Here is a 20384-nt window from a genome sequence, read left to right as displayed (position 1 = left end):
TGTGGTATCATTGGTGAGTAAGGAGATCATGCAGCACTGGGGAAGGTAATGCGACAAGAGTAATTACAAAGAGTGCGCGTCTGTCATGTTCGCATTGTTGTGGCGAAGTCACAAAGCTTAGGCACGTCTGAAATCCTCCTGCTTGTTGTGCACCTGCTGTCTGTCCGAAATAATCCACACACTCCTGTGACTCTCTGTTTTAAAGCTCTGCCTCACTGAGTAACTGTTCACTCAATTTTATAGTTATAGGATTACAGGCTTTACTGGCTGAGTATTTAAAAGATGTGGTTTGTTGTGTTGGTTGAGTAAAATGATCCATTTGTTTTTGAAAAAGTGACAGTGTGTTACCCTGCGTGTTCCCTGATTTTAAGTAACTAAGGTGGTGGAAAGTAAGTTAATACATCTTATTAAATAAAATGTTGAGGTATTTAATTTTTCCAATTTATGGTAATTTACTATTATACCTGCATTCCAGGTAATTTTGTACTTATTATTCCACCTTAATTATTTAATAGATGGTTGCATTGACTAAACAGAAGAGAAATAATATCTACGTACACAAATCAAGGTTGAATTATGATGTGTTGATAGAAAAAAGGCCCTTTGCACCCTGTGTTTTGACTCATTATGTCTCATTATAGCTGTTGTGGTTGGAGCGGTGCGAGGATTTTGACATAACTTGATAAAGCTGTATCTTTATCCATAATAAAAATGTCCGTGCTACAGTCCTTGGAAAAGGTCTAATCGGGAGAAAGAGGTTAAAATGCCTGTTGGGATGGACCACATGTGTTCGCAGTCAAATTAGCTCCACCTCAACACTTCCTGTGTTCTATCAGTAAGACATAAACAAAACAGTTATATATCACCATCACTGCCAGGTCCTTCAGTGTAAAGCCGTCACCACGGACATGGGTCAACTATTGATAATATTTTTTGAATCAAAGGCAAAACATAGGTCACTATAAATACGTGACTGTAAGGTTTTGATGACAAGTTCTATCATAAAGTATTATTTTAAATCTCTGTTTTCACACATCATATAACCCGGCACTGAGAGCTCTTCATCAGATGCATGTTTAATTTATTGCACATCATCATTCTTCCAATCAATTTTTCTCAGAGTTCTGTTGGTTTTGTTTGTGTTTCTGTTTCTCTGTCTATATTTGATCATTATTGCTACATGCCACAGTCCATTTCTCTCCATATACAGATCCTATCAATGAGAAGCTTCGATCCATCGTTGTACAAATGGAACAAGTGACTGAGCATCAGATGACCTTTCACTATGGACAAAATGTCCAAATTATAACAGCTACATTGCTGTTCAGCAGGAAAACAACCTTTTGTATAAATACAGTAAGAGCAGAGATGTGAAGGTGACAGAAATCAGTCAAAAATGAGAAACGCTGGTATTTTCCAGCTGTGCTGTTCACAAGACACAAGGTCAAAAAAACCTATAATGGCCTCTGTGAGTTATCGACATTAGTGGGCAAAATGCTTCTAAATCTTTACGTTCCAGCCACGCTTTGCCTAAATGCTTGAATCAACTCTTCGGAATTGAATTTTCAAGCCTCCAAATGGTTAATTTGTGCAAAAGTGCTTTCAGTGTTCTCTCAGCAAATGAACGGCAGCTCTAATCATAAGAGCATGTGGATGGCTCTGCCTCTCTGCAGCCACCCAGGAGACAGCCGCGTGGACGGGGAGAAAAACCTTTCCACTTAACCACTTAAATGAATATATCAAGAAACTAATTTGCCATTTTAATTGCGTGATTTAGGAAGACGCTACTTCACTTGCCCCTCTTCCATCTTGGTTGATTTCCAATGTGAGCGCACATTAGATTGATCTATGAAAGACTGCAGAAATCACAACACTTAAGTCTTTTCATTTTCCCTCTCTAATTAAATAATTGAAATTCCTGTCAGTGTCTGCACTTAAGCCACACACAAACATTGCAGGCATGCCGTGTAGCTGAGTGAATCGTGAAAGGCTTGTTTTTTTTTTTATCTCTGGTATTCTTCACCTTCTTCCTTTTCCTTTTTGTCTTCTAGGAGCCACAGATTCATTCCATCTGTCAAGCCCAGAAATAGATCAGTACATCAATTTTGTTGAGATTTGCCCATCCCATTAAGTGATTGCTTGCAGAAATGGCAGGGGACATTTCTTCTGATATGTTCCCTGAAACAGCGCTGGCAGACATTAAGGACACATTATTGAGTCCCATTTTCTCCCAGCCACAAGGATATCCATTAGAGTGGCACACAGCCCTAAATTTTTCCATTTTCTCCCTCACCAAACTTGACTTTACACATTATTTCTGCCTCTGTTTTGTAATTTGCAGCCACAAATTATATCAGGGAAAAGCCATTTCGTAGCATGTGGCTCCTCTTCCCAGGGCTATTTGCCAAGACTTGATTCTGAAGTGTCAAAATGGGCCCATCGTTAGGGCTAATCATGACTGACAGCAGGGTGCTTTAAAGTCCATACAAGTTGGCCCACACTGGAAACTTTTTGTAAGTGTGTGTGTGTGTGTGCTGTTTTATACACACTGATGCTTTACTGACAGAGTACCTTTCTTATATTTCCTGAAGCAATAGTCTCTTATCAAAAACGTAGGTTCAAATATAAACCATGTAGCAGGTCAGATTTAGCTTTTTTTGCCTCTTAACCTGAATGTAAAAATGTAAAAAAAAATAAAATGAGGACAAAAAGTAACACGGTCACAGTCTGCGGATATCAATCAAACAAATTTTATTTGTATAGCCCATATTCACAAATCACAATTTGTCTCATAGGGTTGAACAAGGTACGGCATCATCTGTCCTTAACCCTCAACAAGAGTAAAGAAAAACTACATTATAAACCATTATCAGGGGAAACAAAACATAGAAACCTCAGAGAGAGCCACATGTGAGGATCCCTCTCCCAGGAAGGACAGAAGTGCAATAGATGCCACATGTAACTGAGACCATCAACAAAATAACAGTATTTACAACATTGATTAGAAGAAACAATTTGTGACATAATGGAAAGTAAATGAATTGAGCAGTTATTGTCAGTAATGGTAGTGGCAATGGAGTATGTGAGTAGGCAAATTGTATATCAAGCAGTCTTATTGTAATCATGATCCACAGCCGCCATCAGGATCCACCATCAGCTGCCAGCTCGATCAAGATCCACCACCACTATCCATATGTGAATGTATAACGTGATCTAATCATATGAAATAACCGAGAGCAAACCAGTAACTGAGGCAGTAGCTCTGCTACAAATAGGGCTATGCTACAGTTTGTCACGTGCATCATACACCTGTTGAGGGTTCAGATGGAGGATTAAATTATCGGTATTTTCCAATGTTCTCCTATCATTAGCTTCAAATTATTACCTTCTGTGCTGAAACCTTGGTCACAATACACCACCAATTTCTATTAGTGTCATTGCAGCGATTATTGCTGTTTTCTGAGGGAATCATGAGCACATGGGCTGTATTATGGGGCTGAAAGTAAAGGTGCATATCACATACACACAAAGGCCATGGTTTGATTCCCTCCTGTTAATCCCCACACCATAACTGAAATTGTGGTTCCCAGACCTTTTATAGTGTTTGTTCACTTCTGCTTGAGTTTCACTGAAGTCTAACAGTTGTTTATGATTCCTCAGAGCATTTAATGTGATGAAAAGTATAGTTCTGTTTCTACCATGCATGGGTAGGACTTGATTTATACCACCTCCTTTTCTATTACTCCAATCTGATTTTATTTCACCATTCTTATTTTCAAGAGCATATGATGACAACTGGATATGTTTCAGCAAAATTGTGGATGAAAAAGACAAAAATAACCGGAACCCATGAAAGAATTTACAACAGTAAGACAGTTTTAGATTTTGATATTCCCTAACACTAAAACTGTGCTGCTGTTTGAAAACCTCAGCATCAACCCACAATCATAATGGGTCAAATGTATTAATAATAATAACAATAACAACAATCATAATAACAATAATATTAACAGCAACAACAACAATAATAATAATAATAATAATAATAATAATGTGTGTATCAGAATTTTCTGCATATTTTAACAAACAAATGATAATACTGATGGACCATGAATTTTGTAGTCACTATCGTCATTTTATTTCTTATTATAATAATGTCCAGTTGATCATGACCTCTGTATTTCTCACTCATTCACAGACAACTCCAGGTTATTGTGCTATGACAAACACAATAGCTTATTAAAAAAATGCATTCAAGACTAGATCCACCAACAAACAGGTCAAGCCTTTCACAGTGTTGTGGAGAGCACGATCACAGAGGCGTCAGAAGGCAGCTCAAAGGCCACAGGACCCCCCTGCTGAGCTGACATTCTCATCGTGCCTTGCCCATTAATTCTGTCATTGTTGCTGCCCTGGCCGCCTGGAGTCCTATCAAAGACTCAATAACCACTGCTTAACCAAAGTCCATTGCCAATTCTCCCAGCTCGCTCTCCCCGCTCTCTCTCTGTCGCTCACTCTCTCCTATAAACCATCCAACAGCATGCGGGTGCGCGGAGCAACTGCCTTTCACTTCAACGCAGCCTGGTTGAAAAGACCATTATTACCCTGTAATTGTGGGAGTCAAACCCAATTAAGCAAATCTGTATGGGGGCAGATGCCGCCTACCTCCCCCCAACACTTCGTTTACCCTTTTCTCTCGCTTGCTGTCACTTCACTTAGGCCGGCTTGATCTCTGATGCAGGCTGAACAAGCGGTGGCTTGGACCCCCAGCTAGGAGGGACATGTTGCAAATTGAGTTCTTGCTGGTCATTTGCTACTTCTAAATGAGCAAGAAGAAAAACTGCAGCTTCATCTGCTGAGGCCATGGGAAGAAGACGTGAAAAGCATCTCCTGTTGGCAGCAAGCGGAGGAAAAAGAGGCGAACGAAAGCCATTTAATCCACAGGGAAGGCAGTGAGAAAAGAGGGGCTTAGGCCTGCTCGGCTGCTCCAGCAGGGATCCACGCAGCGGCAAGGGACTCCGGCTCCGAGAGCAAGCGCTCCAATTCAGGCAACACACCACCCCCTGAGTCCAACGCTTCCTGTCTCTGAGCAGGCTGGCTCTGAAATTAGGAGAGTAGAACTAAGGCAATGTTCACGCTTACATGGTTACATCTGAAAACACATTTTGTTCTCTGTGCCTGTCTGTCTCCAAGCAGGTGTTTTTATGACAAATGAGAATAATTTAACTTCATGTGAGATAAGTAATAAACTAAATTCTAGTTTCTTTTCTCCCTATCAATTTATGTCATACATTTAATTATTGTCAATATCTAGTAGTGAATATATATTCACAATTACTACTAGACAGCTTTATCTACATGTTTCTAAATCATCAATTCAAACTAATTATTCTGCAGAAATGGTTGAAAACCACAAAGTGTATGAGCTGATCATGCAACATTTGTTTTGCCAACCAAGGGACTGTGAGCATTTTCCCGTCTAAGTATGGAGGGCGCTACTAAGAAAACTTTCAGAAATGTAAGAAATGTTTTTATTAGTGTGGGGCCATAAAATTGTGTGCTGAGGTAACCTGATCAATAAGAATGGTCACATGTACTGATAATATTCTCAAACTATATATTCTGATTCTGATATATCTGACTGTCTTGTTCAAAAATTGTCATATTAAGTAATTTTACACAATTGATAACTTTAATTTGAAACAAAACTCTGTGTCAGCAACTTCATGTTTTAGAGTTGCTTAAAATATTTATTTTTTCACTGTATGATTATGGATATGATAATATTTGAGAAAAATGTAAATCAGATCAAATAACCTAAAAACATGTTTTGTTTAGGTCTCACACATGTCAGTGTTTTTACCACAGAAATACGAGAAAGTAAGTCAAATACAAACCCCAAGTTTTTAATATTAAATGAATAAACAATTAAAGAATCAGGAAATTGTGGCGGTTCTGAAAATAAAACAGTGTCACACAGTCTTTTAATGTGGCTCCATACAACAGTTGCAGTGCTTGCTTCACAGCAGCAGGGTGAAGTTTTCCAGCTGCAGACTTCATGGCTGGAGATCTAATGTCTGTGAGCCAATAGAAGAGCAGGTCCCCAAACATGAGGTTGGTAACTTCTATTAGCTGTGTATAAAAAACTCTATAGATTTAGAAACAATCATTTTTCTCTGACTTTAACACTGAACACTAAACAGTGCTAATGTAGAGTTGTGCTAAGCTATCTGAATTTTCCTAGTTGTGGGTGCGGAAGAAAAACGTATGTATAAAAAATACAAAATGTACCTGGATGTTATAGTGCAGGCAGTACTCGCCTCTACTGTAAATAGACAGTATTTATATTGCAGTTTTCCAGTCTTATCGACCACTCAAAGTGCTTTACAGTACAAGCTGCACTCTCCGATTCACGTTCACATTCATACAGCACATCCATAAGCAGCACTTTTTCTATCACACTGTCACACACACTGTCAGCACAGCCGTCTCAGGCAATTTGGGTTTGAGTATCTTGAACCCCTCATCAGAATGCAGATAATGTGATGGTATTCTCAAACACAAAATTACAAAATAAAAACCTCAGATTAACACTGAGGCTTAATGTTAGCTTTAAGATGAATTCTGTTTTTTTTCCTGCATGCAAATGCAATCAATTTTGGGAAAGACTGAAGATAAAGATCTGTTGACCCTGTAATAAGGAGCCAAAGTAAAACTGGAACTAATAAAACTGCATTCAAATCCTACGGACATTTGTAAGGACCAAAACTTAAAGATACTGTGAATCAGAGCTTTTCAGATTGCGCGCTTCACATAAGAATGGTAGTTAAAATGATGTAATATTAATATTTGCTTAGTATGTATGTTTTATGGTGTTACTGTCAATGCATGTGGTTTATTTTCATTCTCACACAACCACCTCTGTAATGAAGAAGCTCCTCACCCCAAGTTCTTCAGAAGTCTCCAGCTTGGACTGAGTTCAGGCCTGTCTGTAATAACAGCGGTACAGAGACGACTGCACAAATTACAAGATACAAGTAGAAAGTAGTAACATGGCTTCATTAAAGAGAGTCTGTGAGTTTTAAGGGTGTGAATATGGTTGTGGATAAGGGGGTAGACTGCTCGTCCTCTAACCAGAATCCCAGTCCTCCCCATCTTCACTGTATGAATGTGTGTGTGAATGGTTGAATGGCAATAAAACTGTACTGTAAAGCTCTCTGAGTGGTCATCAAGACTAGAAAAGTGCTATATAAATACAGATCATTTACATATATATTTTTCTTTTCAGAAAAAAAATTAAATCAAAGAGACATTTACTGAAGCTAGAGGAACAGAGCCGAGCCCAGACTTTAGCTTTCAGTTCCGGATCATTTCTCTCTATGTGGTTTTTTGGGGATTTATACTTACAGGAGATTTATAGAAGACACAACTACACTGCTGCTCTGAGCAAGTGCAAAAGAACATTTAAATAGTAGCAGGCAGTTTTTTGGCAGAAAAGGAAGTGACATATTTGGGAAATTACTGATGAACATTTAATTATATTGAGTTGAGTTTTAATCGTTTTCTCACTACTTTAACAAACTGCCACTTCTTTTCATACAGTTTATCAATCAATCCATAATTTATTATTGTGTGGTTTTAAATATCACCACAAACCTTCACCGTTTGATTCCTTAGATTAACACGCAGATTTTTGGTATAACAGGTTACAGGAGTCATCGTCTAATTAAATATGTATAATTATAATATTGGACAAAAGCCAGGGTCTTGTTTTATTTTGTTTTTTTACAGAAAGAAATTTGGGAAAACTTAATCCCTCCATATATCAGAAAATATTGTCAACAGCCATATAAAAAAGAATGTTAGTCGTGAACGATATAAAAACACATCTGGAAATAGCTTACTGACTCGGTTATGAAAGAAAAATACTTACTCTTTTTAAATATATGTATTGTAATTTAAATCTACAAACAAAAGACACGAAGAAAAGAAGGCATGCTCTGGAAGCAAAACAGCCAGAAATCTCAAAATTGACCAGTATATGTAAAATTTATGTATTTTGTAAAGTGCCTTGAGATAAGTTATGTTGTGATTTGGAGCTATACAAATAAAATTGAATTGAATATAAGCAATGACAACACCAATTCTGAACCTACTTTATTGTTGCTGATTGATTTTAATGTACTGTCCCATCTCTACATTAAGACTGAAAATGCTGACGGATGTCCTGTAATTCTGTTTTGGAGAAGTGGACGATCACGACCGTCACATAGACTGGAAATCAATCAGCCAATTTTTTCAGTCTACATTACAGGTATTGAACTAATTACACACTGGGAATGGCCACAGTGTAAAAACAATGAGTTAATCTATTGAGCAGTGTGGCAGTTACTGCAGCCACTTAAGCCTGTCCTGAACTAATATGAAGGCTGTGAACAAGCAGCACATTGTCAGCGATGGCCCCAGTGGGTATCACACCAATAAGAGCACTCACCCAGTTGATTTGAATGTGTGTGATGTCACGCCTCTTTCACTTCCAGCTTTGTTGTCTTCAGAAAGAACAGGTCATCACGGGTCAGCAGACACACACACACCCGCTAACAGGCTGCGTATGTGCGGGTTTCTGTGTGTTGTGTGGTGGATGTGGGTGGGTGGGCAGGAGGTTGCTGTTTTTGAGTTCCATTAGGATTTATACATACATTTCAGCCAAGATATACAAACCCAGTTCTGGGCCCAAGAGATGGAGGTCCTCATGTGATTCTGACCCCCGATCCAAAGTACACTCAAAAAGCCTCCCTGATAATAATAATAATAATAATAATAATAATAATAATAATAATAATAATGATAATGATAACCATTCACGGTTCTATGATCGTGAAAAAACAAAAAAATTCTGAAAGCTGTTTTCCATTTTATCTCTTCAAAATGCTCTCAATATAGTAAATTTAGTATATATTGTTTAGATTTTTGTATATAGCCTATGTAATAATATATTATAATATAATTCTGCAATTTGCTATTGTCTAAAGCTTTGCAATATTGTAATTTACATAATGACAATATATTCCATTTGTTTTTAATCCCTCATCTGCCTTCAGCACGTCTTTGTGTTGCTGTGTTATGTGAATTTTCTTTGTCTTTTCTTTTATTACTATTATCTTACTAGCACAATACAAATGAAGAGTTTATTCAGACTGGAGGCAAATCAGATTTGACTTAAATCAGATCTTGAGGACAGACTGTCCACACTGTTTGTGTGTCCAAACATCTTCAATCTTTCTCCATGCGTTGCTGCAGTAATGACACAGGCGTCAGTTACGACGTAGCTATGGTCACTCAGGATTTGACATTGCTGTCTTTTTGTGTCGTGAGTGACACAAGAAACTGAAATCAGATTTGAGCACAGAGCTGTAGTGATCTGATCCACTTTGAACCCCCTCCAAATGTGGTTTGGATCTAAATTACAAAATTTACATTTAATGTGGCGAATTAGCAGTCGGCTTTTTCTAAAATATTTCCTGATACAATTTGCGTATGCCAAAAGAGACGAATGTCGTTCGGCAGGCTGAACAAGTTCTAAATGACTGTACATTAGCAGATGCATACATGCAGGAATATCACACAATAATATCTCCTATGTTTAAATACAAGCAAACATTTGGTCATAAACTCATATCGTAATATGGATGCAGATTAAAGAAAGACCTCCTGTGCATCATGTTTATGCTACAAGGCTTATTCACTGCAGCCCTCACCTCTTCACATTAATCACTGCTCTCAGTAGTTGTCGTCCTGGTTTCCATGTGTAGTCAATTAATAAACTCTCAGATGTCTTGATTCCCTCCCATGGTTGCCACCTCTGTCAGTCAAGGCTTAATGGCAACAAGGGAACAAATGCAGCACTTGGAGGGACAATTGAGGAGGCCAACAGTCAGTAATTAAGCAGTTCATAAGGCAATCTCATTAATTATCCCCTTCACTGCTTGCTGCATTCTCTGGACATCCTGATTACATGCTTATTGTCTGTGAATCCTATGACAAAATGTTCCTGGCCGCACTTCCTAATGGAGTCAAAAAGAGGAATCATTTACAAATGGCTTTATTAGACAGAGTGCCCACATGGACCTTTAAAATGTTACTTGAAAATGCAATTTCACCTGTCGTTTATAGAAGGCTTTCATGCACTTAAGATGAGGTCATACAAACAGCAATATAATTAGCATTCTCCCTTTTACAGAGTCTGCTTGATTTGAAAAGCGTTACACACCTTTTCTCCTCCATTCAGCATTAATCATTCATTTTCAGGGGGAAATTGCCAGGCTGGTGAAAAGACAAAATGTCATTGTGGCTGGCCGCTGCATGAGGCTCCTTCTCTGAGTGGATTTGTTAGAAATACGTATGGAGAGAGTTGAAAAGCTTTGTGTCATGTGTGAACCTACTGTAGGCGAGAGCAGACTTTTGATTTTCTGTGCTGGGGAGAGCTGAGGGGGTCAAGCAGTTCTTTAAAAATCACAGGTGTCACTTATCTTTTTTCAAATTTGAAATAAAACTAAATTTATAGATAAACTCACTTGCCATAAAGGTCATTCTGAGGTTGAAAAGCATATGCAGGGGGAAAGCGAATGAAAGAGGTTGCAGAACATTGAGACCCAAACACCTATTTTCCAATTCTGTGTGGTTAAAACAATCAAATACTGCGTCACCAACAAGCCTGCCACAAAGCAAACACAAACTATTAACAAATTTCGAGTGCTATCGAAGAACCTCTTAAATGCAGAAATTTGCCAAACCTCCTCAAAGCCCATCCCAGCTCACGTCGAGCCTGCCAGCAGGACTCCAAATGCAGATAACGAAGAAATGGAAAATGGAGGCCAAATTGACCCTCTCACAGCGTGTTAAGTCAGTTTGTATGGGCACCTGGAGTGGCTGTCCCCCTCCCATCAATAAAATAATTTAAGAACACATTATACTCCTTTAAAAGGGCCCATTTGTCAGACCAGGTGACTCTTAAAAGACCCTGCGGATTAGAGACGCCCTGCCTCAGGTACTTTTAATTCAGCCACAATCGATATGACTTAGGCTACTGTTGTGTTGGGAGTGAATATTAAAAAAGGGTATTTCAGTTAAAATGTCTCTTGTGCGTAAAGTCAATAAAAAGGGTTGGGGGGTAGACAGAGGTGGAAGCCGTACATACACTGCCGTCCTACATGTAATTTACAGAGTCTACATAGGTTTTCATGCGAAGAGTGGTAATAAACATCATAATGTGCTATGAATCATGTCAGCTGTAGATCAAAATACAACGAGCTTCCATGATTTACTGTCATCATGCGTGAACATGGCCCCCCCCTCGACCCCCACAGCCCTTTTGACCTCTTCTTGTATCTCTGTTTCCAGTTCACACTATTTGTTTTAACACAGAAGCACAGTTCTCACCTGATTCTCCATGGAACTGACTTTGGTTCAAGGCACAACTGGAACAATTTCACTGCATCAGTGCTTTATTTAGCAACAAATTATTGACTAAGTACTTAAATATATGTAATAATTATAACAAACAGCGCTCTTCTTAGTTATAATATACCATTAAATATACACAGAAAAAGGACAGATTTTAACCAGGAGTTAACTGATGCTACTCAGGACAGGTAGTTACGTTTTTATACAGAAAAACTATTAGTATGTCCATACTCACATCAGTAAACAATACTGTAGCTCCTGTAAACTGCTGCTATTTATTTAAAGTCCAGGGTGTAAGATTTAGGTGAAAGGGATCTATTGGCAGAAATTGAATATAAAATAATTTCGTGATGTTTTCACAAGTGTGTTTCATCTAAATTGTACAATATGTTTTCTTTACCCTAAAATGGCCCTTTATATTGAAATACTTTATATTTACATCAGGAGCAGGTCCTCTCTTCGGAGGCCGCCATGTTTCTTGTAGTAGCCCAGACTGGACAAACTAAACACCCTTTGAGTTTTATGACAACTGAAGGTTACCACAGGTTCTCTTTCATGTTTGGAAGGGGAGGGTGAGGTGAGGGGTGTTCAGCTGCAATATGAAACTTCACCACTAGATGTAACTAAATTGTACACACTGAACCTTTAAGCACAGTTTAGTCTCTGGAACTTTCATAGTGCTGTTTTACTGTGGTCACAACAGCTACAAAAGTTGTACTTTAATATTTTGTAGCAACATGCAATTTTTGAAAATAACTAAAAGGAAATAATCTCTAAATTGCCTGTGTTAGATTTTCTTAATGAACAGCATATGACTCTACAAATATAGGATGATATGCATGGAACCTTCATGAGAACTGTATCAGGTGGAGGCAGCAATGATTCAAACGATGTACTCAGCAAACTGCAAAAGACAGAATGATATATGAAATGTTTGAACATACTGGACTATTAAATTCTCCATTTAAAGATTCAGATTCACTACAATATTATGTTTGTGTTAAGGATGCTGTTGGTATCATAAGTGATGTAGTAAAAAAATCACAATCTGTGATTAAATTGTAAACAAGAGGGTCCAGCCATGTTACTAAATTGTATTGGAAACTGTTGCCACTTGCAGTTTGACTGACATGACCTTTAGCACAGGGACAAATTAAAATGGCACACAATAGGGCACATATTTTTGAGAAAGCAGTCCTGTTCAGCGGTACAGTGGTACAGCGGTTCGATCCCAAGCCGAAGTATCCCTTGGCAAGATAATGAACCCAGAGGTTTCCTCTGATGGCTGTGCCGTTCTCATATAAAGTGCTGCACATAGATGTGCTGTATGAATGTGTGTCTTGTTGATTGTAAGAAAATCGGTTAAGTAGTTTTTGCATAATGCTGCTAAAAGTCAAACGTACGAACAACAATGAAAACATAACTTCCATGGTGGAGGTAACACGTCCTGTTAGGTGGAGAGATAGGTGGAGAGGCAGGAGTATAAACTCAATTCAGTTTTTCTGGAAACTGATGATATCTCTTAATTATACTGATTCAAAGAGAGATTTTTTCATACATCACGATTTCTTTCATATATTGCAATTTTTTTTAATGTTTATTTAAAAATAAATATACATGAAAAATAGACATAACCCTGAGACGTAAATATGCAGCTGTTCAATCTCTACGAGTGTCTTAATATGCTGTTTTACTTTCAAATTATCTTCATGAATACACTGAAATTTAGAACCCGAACGTGTCTGTTTTTGTTGTGGCTTGGAACACAACAACTTCATTTTGCTGTCTGCATATAAGTAACCACATTTGTTATCCACACTGCCACCTATTTGGCTTGGAGTTGCCGTTTTCTCCGTGTGCCTGTCAGCGAGTGGAGGCTCATGGCGGCCAGGCGAAGCAGTGATTTGGCATGTTAGTGAGTGTGTTGGGGCTAATCAGACAGAGGGGCCGCTGTAATGGACAGAATCTGGGCAGAATCACAGCTAGACCCGCCGCGGTAGGGAGCGGGTAATACAACTAATTTCTCCACTGTCTCAGCCACCGCACAGACGGAAATGGGGTCAACAAAGGTGCAGGCGGCATCAAATGAACAGCTGTTGCCTTTCTTAGTGTAGAGCTGCCGAAGAGTGAGAATGTGAGCAAAGCCCAGCGCGTGCCCCCCACCTGCTTTTTTGTGTAAATGCAGAAGAATGTATGTACAAATTAAGGCCAGGACCTGTGCATATTACTTTCATTCTTCATCTCTGAAGCCTGCCTATCAGTAATTGTATACTGTGGGAACACTCAGTGCGGGTGTGTGATGAGATGTGCATAGGGTTACTCATAGATTCCTTTATTGGCTGCGGTTTGCGCGTTTGTTGTGATGGAGAAACAATTGGCTATTATAAGGACGCCTCTCATAGGGAAACGAAGTGTGAGCGTGTACATTGGACAGGCTGGAGGTAGCTGGATGAAGTGTGGGTCTTTGTGATAAGAAGCTGTGTATGTATTAATGCAGATATTAAAGGTCCAATTGTTGGTGGCTCTGAGAGATTGTTGTCTCTTTTCTCTGTGATTGGACCTGTCCAATTCTCATCCCAAAGAACAGATGTATGATAGATACTGCATTTCATTCGGATGCCGTCAGCTATGTGTATTATCTTCGACCAGGAGAGCTGAGAAATATGGACCTCAGTGCTCAGTAGACTCTGATACTGAGTCAGCTCCACATAAATTCATTCATTAATAATTATATTTCTAGATGTACTCAGTGAATTGATTTTGTTGGCTTTTGTTGTCAGTTTGTCCTTCTTTTGTTAGGTCTCCACCTCACTATGTAAAGTGCATTGAAATAATGTATGTTGTGATTTGGTGGTATAGAAATACAATGAAATGGAAATTGAATTGAATAAATACGTTTACATTTTCAATTAATTATAACACAGACTTCTTATGGGAAGACTTCCCAGACTTTTTATCTGTTCATGACAAATATATTAACAACAATGAGATGCAGCATGCTGCGTTCAAGTTCTGTATTCACAGTGAGTACAAGTTAGAGTAAAAGTACAGAATGCTCCATATGTGGTAAGTTACTGATACATTAGCGGTACAGTTCAGTGGATTTCTCTGATAACATGTGAATTGAGAAACCTTTAAAATAGAGTAAAGTACATACACACACAAACATTTTAAAAAGTGAAACGAAGGAAATACAGAATATATACAGTACAACAGGCTGAATATATAAGTATATCTCACACTTCACACAAACTAGCAACAACAGCTGTCAGATCAATGTAAAGGACTAAAGGCATAAAGACTCACAAAATGGAAATACCAGTTCATTTAAACCATGCTGAAGTACTGTTAAATATATTTTTTTCTTTTTTAACCATTTCAACAACTCTTTAAAATATTATTTTTGTGGTGTCACTGGTGGAAGAATTCGCTCACACTGGTTTCTTTAAAGAAACCTGTGGGTCTTTTTCATGTTCATGCTACAGACAGTAGCCCTCAGCCACAAGCCCAGTTGTTTTTACTGAAGATGTAAATCATAAAAATGAATCATAAATACTATTATAGCCTCAAACATTTTAAAGTAAATTCCCTAAATAGCTAGCAACTATAGTTTTTAATCAAATGTTACTCATACAAGAGGTAATGGTGTATTTGTCTGAGTATGTTTGCAGCATGGGATTATATCACAATAACGTACAGAGCCTCAGCAGCTTTATCCTGAAAGAGTAACAATACAACACTAACATATTCCATCATAGAAAAAAAAACCTGCATTAACATATGAGCAGCTTTCTAATGTCACAGCTGATGGATGTGAAACTACTATGCAGCCAGGTACTTTCATTTATACTTTATATTTTAAAAGCAGGTGGTATGTTTTGTATATAACATATTTATTTGCAAAGTAACTGGTGACTGTAGCTGGCAAATATGTGCAGTCAAGTAAAAGGGGAATATTAAGTCAAAGTATAAAGTAGGTGAAATGGATATAATCATGTACATGAGAGCAGACAGAGGATTGATTCATGGAGATGAAATAAGGGCAAAACCAACAATAAATAAATAAAAATAAAACCCTTAATATGGTTTATATATATTCATTTGAAGAAATTGTTGCTTAGTTTCTAAAATGAAACAGTTGATAATTACTTTCTGCACTACAAGTGCTGCAGAAATTATGGTCAAATAAAGCACTTGAGTGACTGTACTTGGTTACTCTCCATCACATTATCATTATCAGTTAAATCAATGGCATGAGCAGTAAATCAGACCAGTTGTCATCGCGAAAACAAGATGTTATAGTTATATCTGTTCGGTCCCTAAGGGAACTATAACATTCACTCAAGACAGGGACAATATTTTGTGCATCTTACTGTGTGTGTGTGTGTGTGTGTGTGTGTGTGTGTGTGTGAGTGTCCACAGTGAGCAGACAGATGGCAGCTGCTCTAGCTGTTACGATAAAAACACCATTGAGGGTGTTTGGGTGGCCAGCAGATAAGGAGCTGCTGGAGAGGTTTGAATCACTTAAAATGATGTGGTGCCCACAACAAAACACAGCCACCACATGTATAGTGCGACCTGGACATGGGCAGATCCTGGCCTCAGGTATTCTCTGTAAAACACAAGAAATCTCCTTTCATAGATCACTAGTGGGCCATCGTTTACACAGTAGAAACTGGAGCAAGTGATGAACACTGACATGGAGGAGCAAAAAAACCTGCAAATCAATACATTGGCTCTGTGGACAGTTGTGAACATCAATTTATTTTAATTATCAATAACAAATATTCCTACAAAAAGCCAGAACAACAGTAAATTATCAGTGTTTAGTGAGAGGAGGCTCTTGGGTTTAATTCCATTCAAGTAATTTTTTACTCTTTTACCGGATTTATCATACACTGCTGTGCTTGGAATTTCCATTCTTCCTAAAAGTCATGAAGTGAGCAGACTGCCATTACTAACTGTTTCTTTGTGTCCACTCTTGGAGATTTGTATCACTTTTAACAACAAATTTTATTCCATTGTTCTTGAATCAGCTGTGTACATCTGAACTGTCAGAAATGATTTGGAGATTGAAGATAGAACTGCTTTCCAATACACTGCATCCTTAACATGCTACTTCAGACCTGTGCTTCTGACATTGTGAAACTTTTCCACTAAGCAAATGAACAGAACATGAATGAATTAGAGCATTTAACATGGATACCACACATCAAGCCCCACAACTCTCATAGGCAGCTCAGCCAGAGAGAGAGAGAGGGAGAGGGAGGGAGGGAGAGAGGAGAAAAAAAGAGAAATGCACATGCCATCTACGGCTGAGATGCATTAAACCTTCCCCATCAGGAGGAGTAATGGATTAAAGGCCGCTGTGGCTCTGCAGTTTGCCAGTCAATGTTCTTTCGCTCTCCTCCATCCCAGGCACCCCTCCCTCCTCCCTTCCCTCCCCGCTGGAAGAAGTTGATTTGCCATCAATTGCCATCTTGGCTGGCGCCATTAATGCACGCCCACAAAAGGATGACACATCGCATTATCACCTCACTCCCTTTCAAATTAATGCTGAGCGATGCCTTGGCGCAGCTTGTGACTGGTTAACACTATCAGCTATTTGTGGGGATTGTTCCCTAATACACAGCGCCTAAAGATTTCATCAGACGGAAATAAACCACTGCCCACAGGGAAATTGGACTGATTAATGGAATTATGCGTTGGAGGGGAGTCGATACAGGCAGCAGACACTCACATGGGGATGAGCAGAGCTGTCTGTTATGGGCCAGACTGGAGTGGCTTGGCCAAGGAGCCTCGGCCAGCAACTCACTCACCTTGAGCAGGGCTTGGGTTATGTGTGTTCATTGGAAAAGCCAGAGGCCTGAAGCGTGTGCTGCTAACTGCCTCCAGTCTAAATGCCCATGACCATATGGATAAAGATCATTTTATGCCATCTGTCTCACAGAAAAAGCACTATGTAGGGTGGAAACAGCACTGAAAGGCCACTTCTTCTGCTTTTGTGCTCTTATTCCAAGACAGTTTTTGCGCCCTCGCTCAGAGCGGCCCCCCTCAGCATTGTTAAGTGCTCTCTTATTCTGCCCTAATGCACCTCTACCCTGCAACTGAAACTGTGGACACCCCCTCCACCACCAGAGCCCAGTTTGCTTCTGCTTCACATCACAAGCTTTTTTGGAATTAATTGTTTTCTGGCTCTAAATGAGGATAGAGATACTGTAGGTATATATGGCCAATCAGCCACATTGTTGGAAGGGAAGCACTTGTCTATTATAGCTATTCACCCACTCTCCCTCCTAAAATATGTACAAACTACTTGAGTGAAAAAAAACATTTACATTTTCCATAAACAGTCTGCTTAGGGGTTTTATATTAGAACAATAACGAAGCTGTATTTTACTGCTACAAACAGGGGTTAGATCTGAGCTTTCTCCTCCAACATCACCATTATAACATTTGTATTTTTTTTATCTAATTAATTAAAATTGGTCCGACTGAATATTTGAGACACACACTTGAACTCTTTCCTACAGCCAAACAAATGTTAACAACAAGCTTTGTAGGTTATGAATCATCAGATGTCATCAGATGCCTCAAGTATGTCCAGTTAAATAAAGCACAGATCACTTTTGATCTTTTCTTAAGATAATTAAGAGTTAGTATATATATATATATATATTAATATGTAAGAAAGACAACTCTGTCACACACACAGTCTTTTGGTCAGACTTCATTGGAAGATGACAAACATGAAAATAGTGAACTAAGGACATGAGACATAAATAAAGTTGCTTCAGAAGATGTTCATTATTAACAGTAATATACATATACAGAGCTAATAATAAGAGACTAGAGGAGGCAAAGCTTCCCCAAATGATTATGGATCAATAGTATGCTGAAACCTCGAGTGAGTTACTTGTTGATTGTTATATTATTATATTTTATATATTATATATTAAACTACAAATACTAACAGGCTGTAGTGATGCACGTGACAGGGTGTGTTAATACCTGCACCCACTTAGCTGGTTATGAGAGTCAATGCACACCAGCAGACCCACAAAAATATGTGTTACTATAATCAACCACTGGAACCGACCATGCAGTGCATCCTTCATATTCAAACCCCAACAATATATCAGCATACATGTGTAGGTATATACTGTTTTTTCAATCTGGCCTAATGTTACATAAAAAAAAATAGTTTGGGTGCTGACAGATGTTGATTATAGTTCAGTAATGCAGATTATTGACTGCCAGGGGGAAAATGACCTGACAATGTGTCGTCAATCTATGTATAACTTACAGCTTTTAAAAAAAAAGTAAAAGTAAAATCCTTCAAATATATGTTGGAAGTCATATGATCTATGATCTATGATCTACAGCATTAGTTCAGTTTCATAAAACAACTGCTTCATCAAAGTATTTTGGATTAATTGTGTAAAAGACAATACCCCTTTTTTGTATAGTAACAATAACATAGCTGTGTTTCAAGTAAATCACAGTGTTGTTAATATCCTGTAATTTCAGTGCACAGAACTGACTGAGCCAATAGCTGCGGTAGTGAATGAACAATTAGTTGTTTTAACTCTTCTCATCTTTGTGTCATTCCCTCTCTCCTCTCTGCTGAAGCCAAAATGCAAATGAATGGAATTACTTTCTTAACCGCTCATGTTAATGTCGCTAAAGGCAACTGCAAAGTAATTATCAACTGTTTCATTTGAGAAACTAAGCAACAATTTCCTCAAATGAATATATATAAACCATAATAAGGGTTTTATTTATATATTTTTTTGTTAGTTTTGCCCTAATTTCATCTCCATGACTCCTCTGTCTGCTCTCATGATCAAGTTCTTATCCAACTAAGAGTTCAAACCAGGATCAGAGCAGGTGGACATTTAAATAAGTATCTGATGCAAAGCTACATGTTATCATGGGGTTACGTTTAAATAACAAGCCGCATTCAGGGACTTCTCCCATCATGTTTATGCTTTTGTCATTTAATAGCAATTTGGCCGGGGTCAGGGTTAGGATGTCTGTGGAAAAGTGACACTTGACAAGCTTAACATTCCAAGTGATAACATGTGAAATGACTTATGGCAATTGTCGTGTTATTCATACACCATGGTGAATAAAGGATTTGAGAAAGGTTATAGTATACAAGGTTACAACAAGGAGAACATAACACAAAAATGTGAATATAAATGTTTTAAAGTATGATTTCAATACAGGTATGAGCCTCTACACTGGTCTATCCTTTCAGTGAAATACACTTGCATTAGTTGACTTAGAAGTTGATCATTGCACTGAATATAAAATGGTTCTCAGTAAACTTGAAGGTCTTTTTTGCCTAAACCCTGTGCTGTTCAGTCGTTATTTTCAAATCAAATCAAATATACACATTTTATTTGTATAGCCCATATTCACAAATCACAATTTGTCTCATTTTAAATGATTTTCGCCAGTCAGCTGTAATTGTATAATTATTGTATGATTATAATGATTTTTATTATTTAAATGTTTAGCTCACAGTATACCTTTATATTTAGTTTAATTTTTTTTAAATCTCAGATGGTGCGACTATTTCTGTTTTTGGATCTGAACATCATTTCATAGAATGTGTGGATGTATTCATTTAGGGAATGTCTATGTGTTGTCAGGTCATTAAACAGTAAAGGCGGAGGAAGAGTATCTCCCCTGATGGGTGTCCCACATGCATGGGTATGCATCGTCTTCAATCCCAAGTTAAGGAAGAAAATGTCTACACTGATCACAGTGGTGATGAGACAGGGAGTGTTAGAGAAACAGACTTCAGAGAGACCACTGTCGATTTATCTTCTCATAATTACAAAAACAGAAAACAGAAAAAGACATGGCTTCAGGAATCACTCATCTATGAGTTTGAGATTGTGGTCAATTCA

The sequence above is a fragment of the Hippoglossus hippoglossus genome, chromosome 14, assembly GCF_009819705.1.
Source record: "Hippoglossus hippoglossus isolate fHipHip1 chromosome 14, fHipHip1.pri, whole genome shotgun sequence".
In the NCBI taxonomy this organism is placed as follows: domain Eukaryota; kingdom Metazoa; phylum Chordata; class Actinopteri; order Pleuronectiformes; family Pleuronectidae; genus Hippoglossus; species Hippoglossus hippoglossus.
This window is presented reverse-complemented; position numbering follows the sequence as displayed.